Below are 12,010 nucleotides of genomic sequence, written 5' to 3'. Positions count from 1 at the left end.
TCTGGTGTCTATGTAAACCGGAGGGTTTAGTCCGTAGGACAACAGACAATCATATCATAGGCTATCTTCTAGGGTTTAGCCTCTTTGATCTCGTGGTAGATCAACTCTTGTAATACTCATATCATCAAGAACAATCAAGCAGGACGTAGGGTATTACCTCCATCAAGAGGGCCTGAACCTGGGTAAACATCGTGTCCCCTGCCTCATGTTACCATCCGCCTTAGACGCACAGTTTGGGATCCCCTAACCGAGATCCGCCGGTTTTGACACCGACATTGGTGCTTTCATTGAGAGTTCCACTGTGTCGTCACCATAAGGCTTGATGGCTTCTTCGATCATTGCTAGCGATGCGGTCCAAGGTGAGGCTTTCCTCCGCGGACAGATCTTCGTATTCGGCGGCTTCGCACTGCGGGCCAATTCGCTTGGCTATCTGGAGCAGATCGAAAGCTACGCCCCTGGCCATCAGGTCAGATTTGGAAACTTGAACTACACGGCCGACATCCGCGGGGACTTGATCTTCAACGGATTCGAGCCCATGTCGGATGCGCCGCACAGTCGCGACGAGCAAGACGTAACTCTGCTGTCGGACAGTGTTCGGGAAATCGCATCCGTAGCTACTCCGGCCATTAATCCGGAGCAAATCGCGCCATCTGAGAGCGGAGGGATAGACCCCGCCTTGGAGACCGCACTCTCAGCGGCGATAGAGCCAGATACTGACTTCACCCCTTTCGAGAGCCGCGTCGCCAAACCACTGGATTTATCCCCGGCCATGGACTCCGAGCTGTTCACATCCGTGCCCGTCGAATCCGAATGGGCGCCGATCATGGAGTTCACCTCCACGGATATCTTTCAGAACTCACCTTTCGGAGATGTGCAAAATTCATTAAGGTCTCTCTCCCTGTTAGGAGAACCTTGGCCGAACTACGTCCGGCTAGAATGGGATGCGGACGACGAAGAAATTCGCTGCCCACCCACCACCCACTTAGTAGCCACTGTCGACGACTTAACCGACATGCTCGACTTCAACCCCGAAGACATCGATGGTATGGACGACGATGCAGGAGACGAACCGGAACCACCGCCCACAGGGCGCTGGACCGCTACTTCATCACATGACGTATACATGGTGGATGCACCCAGAGAGGGCAATGGCGAAGAGACAACGCAGGATGCACCCTCCAAGGAACCCAAGCGCCGACGTCAGCGGCGCCGCGCTAAGTCCCGCCATAGCAAAAACAACGATAACAGCGCAAGAGGAAATAATAGTCCACGCGACTCCGGAAGAAACGACAACTGCACCACCCCGGTGTCAGAACACGATCAAGATGCAAAGTGCAAACATAGTACGGATCCGACGTCCTAACACGATAACGCCAAAGATAAGCCTGATCAATCCCCGTCTAGGGAAGAAAATAGTCCGGACGAAGATGCATGCATCATCCCTGAAACACACTTGGAGCAAGAGAACCTCCGCAGAAGGCTTATTGCCACAGCGAGGAGCCTGAAGAAACAGAAGCAAACGCTCAAGGTCGCACAAGATACACTCAACAGAAAGTGGAACAAAGAAACAAAGTATGGTGGAAGTTACCATAAAAATAGCTATCCAAAGCGCAAGCTATTACCGGAATTCGACGATGAGGCCTTAGAGCCCATACAGCCGAAAAGTGATACAGCCAACCGGCCGGATCCACCACCCTGTGAACGCGATAGAGCGGCTAACAAAGTCGCACATAAGTCAACACACGATCTATGTGAGAACTTGCGTCAAAAATCTGGCGCGACCAGATCTTTCTATGGATCTAGGAAGTGCGCTACGGTACACAACCAACACCGAATACTACAATCGTCCGAACACCATGGCACATCCCAATACAGGGGTGCTGCACACCCCTTATGTTTCACTGATGAGGTGCTGGATCACGAATTCCTGGAGGGATTCAAACCGGTGAACATAGAGGCGTACGACGGAACCACAGACCCTGGAGTCTGGATAGAGAACTTCATCCTCCATATTCATATGGCTCGTGGAGACGATCTCCACGCCATTAAATACTAGCCCCTCAAGTTTAAAGGGCCAACTTGGCACTAGCTGAAAAGCCTCCCCGAAAACTCAATTGGAAGTTGGGAGGAGCTCGAGGACGCTTTTCGGGCCAATTTTCAAGGGACTTATGTCCGACTTCCGGATGTAGACAATTTAAGTCATATAATCCAACAGTCTGGAGCGTCCGCCCGAAAGCTTTGGAACAGGTTCCTCACCATGAAGAACCAAATTGTCGACTGTCCGAACGCCGAAGCCTTAGCAGCTTTTAAACACAGTGTCCGAGACGAATCGCTCGCCAGACACCTCGATCAAGAAAAACCGAGAACAATGGCAGCCCTAACAAGCCTCATGACCCGCTTTTGCATGGGCGAGGATAGCTGGTTGGCCCGTAGCAGCACCTGCGACCCAAGCACATCCGAAGTCAGGGATGGCAATGGTAAACAACGACGCAACAAAAACAAGCGTCGAAATAAAGAAGGTAGCCCAGATAACACGGCGGTAAACGCCGGATTCAGGGGCTCCCGACCAGGTTAGCGGAAAAAGCCTTTCAAAGGCAGCAGAGAAGGACAATCTGGCCTAAACAAAATTCTTGACAAACTCTGCCAGATTCACGGCACCCAGACAAACCTGCAAATCATACCCACAGAGAATGTTGGGTCTTCAAGCAGGACGGTAAGCTAAACGCTGAACACAAAGGGGAAGAGACACCAAGCGAAGACGAGGATGAACCTTGCCAGCAAAACGCCGGAGGACAGAAAAAGTTCCCACCAGAGGTTAAAACAGTAAATGTGATCCATGTGACAAAGAGGAGAAGCAATAATGCACTCCGATGCACACGCACCATAGAGCCCGTCACCCCTAGGTTCAACCCCTGGTTGGCCTGCCCGATCACTTTTGATTGTAGGGATCATGATACAAATATCCGGCGTGAAGGACTGACGGCCTTGGTGTTAGACCCAATAATAAATGGGTACCATTTCACAAGAGTCCTCATGGATGGCGACAGTGATCTCAATCTGATATATCAGGACACGGTCCGCAAAATGGGGATAGACCCGACACAAATAAGCCACAGTAATACTACCTTCAAGGGAGTAATACCAGGACAAGTGGCCCGCTGTACGGGCTCTCTACCACTAGAGGTGGTATTTGGTTCTCCCGATAACTTCCGAAGCGAAATGTTAACTTTTCACATCGCTCCATTCCGAAGTGATTATAAAGCACTACTCGGAAGAGTGGCTTTCGCTCGTTTTAACGCAATACCGCATTATGCTTTTCTCAAGCTCAAGATGCCTGGTCCACGTGGCATCATCACAGTTAGTGGAAATACCGAACGTTTTTTACATACGGAAGAGGACGCGGCGACTCTAACAGCCGCTAACTAGACGACCTCACCAACCAGAAAATTTGGCAGGTCGTCAAGACCACGGACACGTTCCATCATATATACATGAGTTTTGTTTTCGAACCCTCATAAAACGATACCATGGGCTTCCCGCATGTAATCAGGGCCAGCACGGATCAACTAGGCTTCTCTTGAATTTTGATAGTTCATTGACCATAACCAATTCTTCTTTTTGGCATGGCAACTTTCACTTAAGTTCTTTCCTTTTGCAGATGACAATTGTGCTACACTCGTCCAGGACATGGCACAACGGAGATATAGGCGCAGACGTGCAGCAGGGACCCGCCCAAAGGTTTCTTTTTAGATTAAGACCCGGCGTAAACCTTTTTTACTGTCTCTTGTTGCTCACATCCTTCGGATAACTCCACACAACCGAGAAGGATGATGGCATTATTGGCATGTGGCCACGCCAGAATTTTGCACGTACCTGGACACATGGGGTTTCTCATTAAGGGCATTGTGTAACGCCCCGAGACCGATGTGCCAGGTGTCCGCCAGTTATTCGATGTTGTTGCCTTGTCATTTGCTCGCGTGTCATGTCATCATGTGCATTGCATCATCATGTTTTAATACTTGCATTCGTCCGGGTTCTCCGAGTTCTCTCCATTGTCCGTTCTGAGTCCAACCACACTTGCACGTGCCCGCGGCATGTCCGAAATAGTATTTTATAAGTGACCGGAAAATGTTCTTGGAATGGGTTGAAAGTTGGCATGCAATGTTGTTTTGCTGTCAGTAGACCGCCTGCCAAGTTTCATCGCATTCGGAGTCCGTTTGACGCCCCAACGGATAAATATAGCGGCAATAGTAGCCGGTCTAACGTCGGACGTTTTCGATCTCCGAAAACTGTTGCCGGGTTTTCCCTCTCTTTCCTCTCTAGTCCGTCTACACAGTCCGCTTCTCACCGCCAGGCCCTACCTAACCTCTCTCGTCATCCCGCGACCCTCCTCGCGCGCGCGTCCGTAACTCCCCCGAACCCGACCCGAGCGGTCGTCACCGTTGTGTCCGGATCATCCCCAAATGTCTACAAAACATCAACGTTTTCTTATTTGGACTCCCTAACTATTTTATTCGCGTCCGTCTGATTACGGTCGTAGGGATGAGGTAGCCCCTAACCTAATCCACCTGGTGTGTATATATATTGTCCAACCCTAGAAATTAGGGATCTTGTCCCATCCTCCGCCACCGCCAGCCCACTATCTCCTCCTCCTCGGGATCTCCTCCCGATCCAAATCCATCCCCTCCCAAATCCCTCTCGTTTTCAACACCAGACCAACCCGAGCTCCTCCCTCGCTTGAACATGCCGCCGCCAGCCACTCTTGCTCGATCTCCACTGCATCCCGTGCGCCTCCACCCTCCGTCGCGCCATCTCTCCCTCTCCATTCCCTTTTCTTTCCCGGTCCCATACTTCTCCTCTCACATCTCGCTTCCTCTTGTTGTTTTCCTCGCAGGAGCCGCCCTGGGGAAACACAAGCAGCTCCGCCCAAGAGCTCCTCCTTCCCTGCTGCCGTTTGCCCGGACCCGGCACCGACCCACCGGATCCACCCATCCCCGGCCAGCCTCCGGCCTCCCTCGCCTTTCTTCGCGTCACCGGAGCCCAGTGTCCAAGCTCTCCATGTCCCACTCCATGGACGCCCGTCGAGCTGCCCCTAAGCTTCGTCCGCACCGCCGTTTCCTGGATCCGCCCGTCTTCCCCGTCTTCGGCGCTGCCGAAGCCCCAAGACCCCTCCGCCAAGACCCGCCGTGGCCGCTGTCGTGCCCCGCCGCCGCTTCCTGGTTCGAGTGCCCGTGCGAGGAGACGACCAGGAGCAAGCCCAGCGCACCGCTGTCTCGCTCCCTTTGACCATCGCCTGGGCCGCATCCTGCGAGCCTGCCCAGCAGCCGCACCCAGAAGGCCTCCTGGCACCTCTCCACAGTACTGGGCCGAGGCCCATGGTGAGGCCAGCTGCGCGCCTAAGCCGGCCTGCCCGTGACGCCTCCGCCAACCTCCCTCACTAACTGGGCTTGGCCCATGGTGAGCGCCCAGTCCACCCAGTTTTAGCCTGCTGTGTTTTTTTTCAGATCTGGGAATTTAGCTGTTATTCCAGAGAATGCAGTTTTACAGAAAAGCCCTTCAAGTTCATGCATTTAATAACTAATTAACCGTGCACCGGATTAAAATGTTCTCTATATGTAATATGTCTAGAATCTTGTCTAGTTTAATAATATCCAACTTTCTTGCCATGTTAAAATGTTTAAAATGATGTTTGCATTATTTTGCCTAATGCCTTGCTAAAATGCTTTATTTCATAACTAAATAACCGTAACTCGGTTTTTAACAAACTTTATATGTAAATGGGGTAGAATTTTGCCTAGTTTAACATGGTGGCATATCTTTGCATGTTTAACAACTATAAAATTTGATTTAGGGCAGAACAGTACCATAACCAAAATATGCTCATCAGGAGTTTCCGGAATTGTTGTTCGTTGTTTCCGGCCTCATTTAAACTTGACTAGATAGGTAGTTTTGCTTTGCTTCACTCTCTTGCCATGCTAACAACATTTAATCTTGTTGGGTACATAACCAAGAGAGAACTAAATAATTGATGTGGTGTTCCGCCAATATGCATCCTGATGCATATTGGGCTCCATGTAACTTGTAGTTTTGTTTGTGCACTTTGCCATGCCATGCTTCACTAAACCGGACATGCATCATACTTGGTTGTGCATCATCCCATGTTCATGTATTGGTTGTTTACTATGTTGTGTGCTTCTTTCCGGTGTTGCTTCTTCGGGTTGGTTCCGATAACGTCGCGTTTGTGAGGACCCGTTCGTCTACGTCCGTTTATCTTCTTCATGGACTCGTTATTCTTCCTTGCGGGATTTCAGGCAAGATGACCATACCCTCGAAATCACTTCTATCTTTGCTTGCTAGTTGCTCGCTCTTTTGCTATGCCTATGCTGCGATACCTACCACTTGATTATCATGCCTCCCATATTGTTGAACCAAGCCTCTAACCCACCTTGTCCTAGCAAACCATTGTTTGGCTATGTTTCCGCTTTGCTCAGCCCCTCTTATAGCGTTGTTAGTTGCAGGTGAAGATTGAAGTTTGTTCCTTGTTGGAACATGGAGATCGTTCCTTGTTGGAACATTGTTTACTTGTTGGGATATCACAATATATCTTATTTTAATTAATGCATCTATATACTTGGTAAAGGGTGGAAGGCTCGGCCTTATGCCTGGTGTTTTGTTCCACTCTTTCCGCCCTAGTTTCCGTCATATCGGTGTTATGTTCCCAGATTTTGCGCTCCTTACGCGGATGGGTAATAATGGGAACCCCTTGACAGTTTGCCTTGAATAAAACTCCTCCAGCAAGGCCCAACATTGGTTTTACCATTTGCCACCTAGCCTTTTCTTTCCCTTGAGTCGGCCGGCTCAAGGGTCATCTTTATTTTAACACCCCCCCCCCGGGCCAGTGCTTCTCTAAGTGTTGGTCCAACTGAGCGATGTTCGAGGCTACCAGGGGCAACTCTAGGTTGGCTTACCCGACGTCTTGCTCATCCGGTGTGCCCTGAGAACGAGATATGTGCAGCTCCTATCGGGATTTCTCAGCACATCTGGGTGGCTTTGCTGGTCTTGTTTTACCATTGTCGAAATGTCTTGTAACCGGGATTCCGAGTCTGATCGGGTCTTCCCGCTAGAAGGTCTATTCCTTCGTTGACCGTGAGAGCTTGTCATGGGCTAAGTTGGGACACCCCTGCAGGGTTTTGAACTTTCGAAAGCCGTGCCCGCGGTTATGGGCAGATGGGAATGTGTTAATGTCCGGTTGTAGAAAACCTGAAGTTGACCTTAATTAAAATACATCAACCGCGTGTGTTACCGTGATGGTCTCTTTCCGGCGGTGTCCGGGAAGTGAACACGGTGTTGGAGTTATGCTTGACGTAGGTTGTTTTGGGATCACTTCTTGATCATACTTTTATCGACCGTGCTTTGCCTTCTCTTCTCGCTCTCATTTGCGTATGTTAGCCACCATATATGCTAGTCGCTTGCTGCAGCTCCACCTCATACCTTTACCTTACCCATAAGCTTAAATAGTCTTGATCGCGACGGTGCGAGATTGCTGAGTCCCCGTGGCTCACAAATACTTCCAAAACCAGCTTGCAGGTGCCGATGAGTCCGTGCAGATGACGCAACCAAGCTCAGGAGGAGCTCAATGAAGATCTTGTCCTTTGTGTTGTTTCATTCTAGTTGATCAGTAGTGGAGCCCAGTTGGGGTCGATCGGGGACCTTTGTCGCATTTGGGGTTCTTCTTTTATTTTGGTTCCGTAGTCGGACCTTGATTGTATTTGGATGTTGTAATGCTTTATTCATGTATTTTTGTGAAGTGGCGATTGTAAGCCAACTATGTATCTCTTTCCCTTATGTATTACATGGGTTGTGTGAAGATTACCTCACTTGCGACATTGCTTTCAATGCGGTTATGCCTCTAAGTCGTGCTTCGACACGTGGGAGATATAGCCGCATCGAGGGCATTACAAGTTGGTATCAGAGCCTTCCCCGACCTTAGGAGCCCCATTGCTTGGTCGAATTAGCGGACGAGTTGAGTCTAGAAAAATGTTTTGAGTCATCTAGGAATTATATATCGGAGAGTTTAGGAATTCTTTTTTACTCCCCAGTCTCCTCATCGCTCTAGTAAGGCATCCTGACGTAGAGTTTTGACTCTTCTCTTCTCAAATTTTACTAAAAAAATTTTAGGATCACGCGGGTATCTTGGAATCGTTCCGATGGTTTTATGACGAGAACATTGTCTTGGTGCCTCCTGTCAGGGGTTTTGTGGAAGTGTCCTGAGGAGTTGAGCTCTGAGGTGTTGTCGTCACAATTTTATCGTTGCAGTTCTGGAATACCTGAGTTTAGTACGCCGACATCAAAAATCTCTTTTATGCAGTTCATTGGTGAGATAACCTCGACGCCACCCAGTACTGGGGTGGGAGTTCGGGAGTATCGCCATAAATTTTATAATGGATGCTTTTCGAAGGTTGAGGTAGATGATGTCCTAAGGTTTGTTGGTTATGTGTTGAAGGATGGATACAGCTGGATGTAGGATTTGTTAGTTTTTGGTGAGATATTATGCTTCCCTTGTATCCCCAACACCTGATTGCATAACCGGAAAAATTTCGGGAGTTCTATAAGTGGGAATTCAAGTAGCTCTTAGGATATCTTTCCGACAGATGTATGATATGAAATTGGGGTTCGACGTCTAGTGGTCCGCCTATTCACAGTCGGTTTTACAGTGGTCTCGTTGTGTCTTAAAGAGTCCTTGGCTATGCCGACTCGGGGACGCTCCGTATGTCATGTGCAATGCCTTGTACATGATGGTGTTGTACGATCGAGCCCGTGTAGGCCCCACCATGAAAACTTCGGACGAAATCTCTATCATATGTTTGTTCCGGCTTATTCTGCAAGCCAATCTTTTGTTTTGCTTTGAGTTGTGGTATTCGAGTTGCTGCGAAGTCAAATGTTGATTCCATACCTGTTCCTAAACGGTGTTCTCATATTCCTATGTGAATACCAAACCCCTTCATATTAATCGAGATTGTCTTTCCAATCCTTTCCAACCAATGTGTTTTCTCTTCAAGTGGATCCGATCATTTCAACTTCCGCTAGATCAAGTATCAGTTCTTCTCAAAGTTGTTTGTGTCATCCATCTCGAAGTTGCCTTTGTTTTTCCCGCCCTCCCTCCCTTGTTTTCTTTAAGGACTCAGATTTCTTATTGATGTGAAGCCTCTCTATTCTTTTCCTTCAATGTTCTTATCCGGTGATTCTCATGAAGATACTAACGGAAACTTCTAGTTTATCATTCCTTGTTCTTTTATCTTCTCCCGTGGATTCAATTCAAGCTTTCGGTGTTTGATCATATTCTTTTCCATATTTCAATGCTTTCTCATGCCGGTGCAATTCTTAATCGTTCATCTCTCGCTATTCTATTGTCCCGGAGTGCTCAAGATATCTCAAAAGACTCGTCTTGTCTTTCAAGATCAGTTCTACCTATTTCGAGGTTGTTATCTCATTCAAGCCATTTAATTCAACCGGCGCAATCTATCTTTTAAATCATTCAACAGTGTTTTCTTTTGAGTGGCCCCTAACCCACAGGTCTTTTTCCAGGATCTTACCTGACTCTTCTTATTTCTCCCGGAGCTTTTCAAATTCATCTCAAGGTTTGACATAAGAATGATTTACCATCAGTCAGATGTGTTTCTCCAAAATCTGTCAAATTTTTTCATCGTTGTCTCAACCTCTTCGTTTTGATTCTTCCGGAGTTTCTAAATAATTCATGGTGGTGTTTCTCGTCGTCATTCTCGGAGATTTGAAGACCGAAGAAGAGTTTTACCTCCATATCTTATCCGTTCTCTCAGAGATTCGTGGTTCTAGTTCAAGGCCATCCTCTCATAATTGTTTTGATCGCGAAAAATTCTTTTCCTTCCTCCAGACCCATCATCTAAGATTATTCATTCTCAGCTTTCAGTTATCATTCTCCAATCTTATCGGTGCTTCGTTCAAGTGATCTTTAATTGGCTCGTGATCTCTTCGTTCTCATGTATCTAAATTCTCTCAAGCATCTTCGTTCATTTAATAAATTCTTCCTGATGTTTCTTTATCTTTACTTCGTTCATTTCCAATTATTACGGTGGTTCGTTCAAGATTTCTATTCCGTATCAATTCATTTGTGGTTTCAATTCTACCGGTGGTTCGTTGAAGACCTTCTCTAGTTTGCGCCATATCTATTTTAATATTTTTCTACGAGAATAAGTTGTTTGCCAATTCCATTGGTTGTCATCAATTTGAATTGGTGAAGGATAAGCATAATGTAATTCTTATTCTTGTTTCATCGAGTGAATTTAATTCTTTATTCCGGAGGCTCATCAAATTCTTGATTTTCTTTTGTTCATCTTTTCTTTCCCGGAGTTCCAAGTTCTCTCAATTATTTCATCGCGAAGATCCGTCAAATCATTGCAAGGATTCACCTTGTGTTTTCGACCTCTCTTTCCTTCCGTTTGATCATTTATTTTGTTACCGGAGTTCTTCATGAAGCTTCGTCATGATGGATTCATCAAGGATTTAATTCCTTCTCGAAGTGTTCATCCAGATTCTTTTCTAAGAAGCTCAAGCTTTCTTCATATTGTAATCTGGAGTGCAATTCTTTCTTCCGTATCATTGGAGATGGTATTATGTCATTCTTGATAATTTGAATTCATGTTTCTTGATTCACATGTTGTCATGAATGAGATATTTCAAATCCATCAATCTCGTCATTGGAGTAATCTTGGGTTATATTTCACCTTAAGCCTTCCCTAAGGGTGGTTGTTATTATGGTGCTTATAAATGATCCAAGTTCTTCATTTATCCTTTCCGGTGCGATATACTTTCTCGTCCCCTCGTTCTTATCAACCCAATTATTTTTCCCGTTAGTGGCAGAATTTCACCTCAGTTTTGAGATGTTTTCCATAAGACCATATCAAGTTTATTCTTTTTGTTGTGGATTGTTCCAACAATTCCGTGTGACCCTTCTCTTTAAGATGCTTTTCAAGCTCATTGGAGGTAGAAGATGTTGTTTTCTTCTCCGTTCTTTTGTTCCGTCGATACAACTTCTATTTTTTCGTTCCGGAGGCATTGTGTTGTTGTTCTCTTCAACCCATCTTCTTGTTTTGTCAAGATCATGTTCTTTTTATGATTGTCCAATTAACTGGAGTATCGTGCCCTCTTTTCAAGTTCTCTCATCTTATCAAGTTTTGCTTCTCTTTTCTACCGGAGTGCTGTCCGAATTTGTTCTTCCTTGTTCCTATTTTCTAACGGAGTGTTCTCAACTTTGTTCATCTCTGTTGTTTTTCTTTCTTTCAAGTTATTCAACCTTTCAAGGTTCTTTGGTTTCACTCGTTTGTCAATGAAGCAACTTAGTTTTACCTCTCCTCTTTTCTCTTCCGTTTGTTCCTCCGGTGCCATTCTAGATCTCGGGACGAGATCCTCTCGTAGTGGTGGAGTGTTGTAATGCCCCGAGACCGATGTGTCCGGTGTCCGCCAGTTATTCGATGTTGTTGCCTTGTCATTTGCTTGCGTGTTGCATCTTATCTTGTCATCATGTGCATTGCATCATCATGTTTTAAAACTTGCATTCGTCTGGGTTCTCCGAGTTCTCTCCATTGTCCGTTCTGAGTCCAACCACACTTGCACGCGCCCGCTGCATGTCCGAAATAGTATTTTATAAGTGGCCGGAAAATGTTCTCGGAATGGGTTGAAAGTTGGCATGCAATGTTGTTTTGCTGTCAGTAGACCGCCTGCCAAGTTTCATCGCATTCGGAGTCCGTTTGACGCCCCAACGGATAAATATAGCGGCAATAGTAGCCGGTCTAACGTCGGACGTTTTCGGTCTCCGAAAACTGTTGCCGGGTTTTCCCCCTTTCCTCTCTAGTCCGTCTACACAGTCCGCTTCTCACCGTCAGGCCCTACCTAACCTCTCTCGTCAGCCCGCGACCCTCCTCACGCGCGCGTCCGTAACTCCCCCGAACCCGACCTGAGCAGTCGTCACTGTTGT

At 47.0% G+C, this 12,010-nt stretch overlaps 1 pseudogene; it reads left to right on the top strand.

The window, feature by feature from the left end:
- LOC123101274 (uncharacterized) overlaps nucleotides 1-3,426 on the top strand; it is a 33,298-nt pseudogene extending 29,872 nt beyond the window's left edge.
- The last annotated feature ends 8,584 nt before the right edge of the window (nucleotides 3,427-12,010 follow it).

Source organism: Triticum aestivum, chromosome 5A, assembly GCF_018294505.1.
Source record: "Triticum aestivum cultivar Chinese Spring chromosome 5A, IWGSC CS RefSeq v2.1, whole genome shotgun sequence".
Lineage (NCBI taxonomy): Eukaryota > Viridiplantae > Streptophyta > Magnoliopsida > Poales > Poaceae > Triticum > Triticum aestivum.
This window is presented reverse-complemented; position numbering and strand designations above follow the sequence as displayed.